The sequence below is a fragment of the Haliaeetus leucocephalus genome, unplaced genomic scaffold, assembly GCF_000737465.1.
Source record: "Haliaeetus leucocephalus isolate CR32 unplaced genomic scaffold, Haliaeetus_leucocephalus-4.0 Scaffold273, whole genome shotgun sequence".
NCBI classification, from domain to species: Eukaryota; Metazoa; Chordata; class Aves; order Accipitriformes; family Accipitridae; genus Haliaeetus; species Haliaeetus leucocephalus.
Genome location: NW_010972709.1, coordinates 3,239,410 through 3,239,842, shown reverse-complemented (window position 1 = coordinate 3,239,842; position 433 = coordinate 3,239,410). Strand labels below are relative to the sequence as shown.

At 75.8% G+C, this 433-nt stretch overlaps 1 protein-coding gene across 2 annotated transcripts in view; it reads left to right on the top strand.

The window, feature by feature from the left end:
* Window positions 1-181: 181 nt before the first annotated feature.
* GID8 (GID complex subunit 8) overlaps window positions 182-433 on the top strand; it is a 6,803-nt gene continuing 6,551 nt past the window's right edge. Inside the window, exon 1 of one of the 2 annotated variants that reach the window (XM_010569532.1) lies at window positions 182-258. The gene's annotated coding sequence lies outside the window, so the exon portion shown is untranslated. The remainder of the gene's footprint in view (window positions 259-433) is intronic. The other variant, XM_010569530.1, reaches the window with a different exon arrangement.

Sequence of the window (433 nt, the reverse complement as noted above, 5' to 3'; positions counted from 1 at the left end):
TGTGGCCCCCCCCCCCCCCCCCAACACCGCCCCCGGCCGTCTCTATGGTCCCAGCTCCCCACCGGAGGCGTGTACCTCCACGGCCAGACGTACGCTCTGTCCCGCGGGCCGACTCTATGGTTGCATTTTCTCGCCCCTCTCCGGGCGCTGATTGGCCGAGAGGACGGCTCTCGCGAGACCCGCGCGCCTGCGGCCTAGGCGGAGGCGGCGGAAGGGGCCCGCGTTCGTGCGTCGGCAGCCGGCACCGCGGCGCGCTCGGTAAGATGGCGCCGGCGGATCCGCTCCTTTCCCTCGGGGGACGGGGACTGGCGGGGTCTTTCCCCTGGCCCGGCGGGTCGGCTGGCTTTCGAACGCTGCGGGTGGCGGGGAGGCGTTGGGCCTGCGGCGAGCGGGGCCGAGCGCTTGGGTGGCCCGGGCCCCGGGGAGGGCCGGG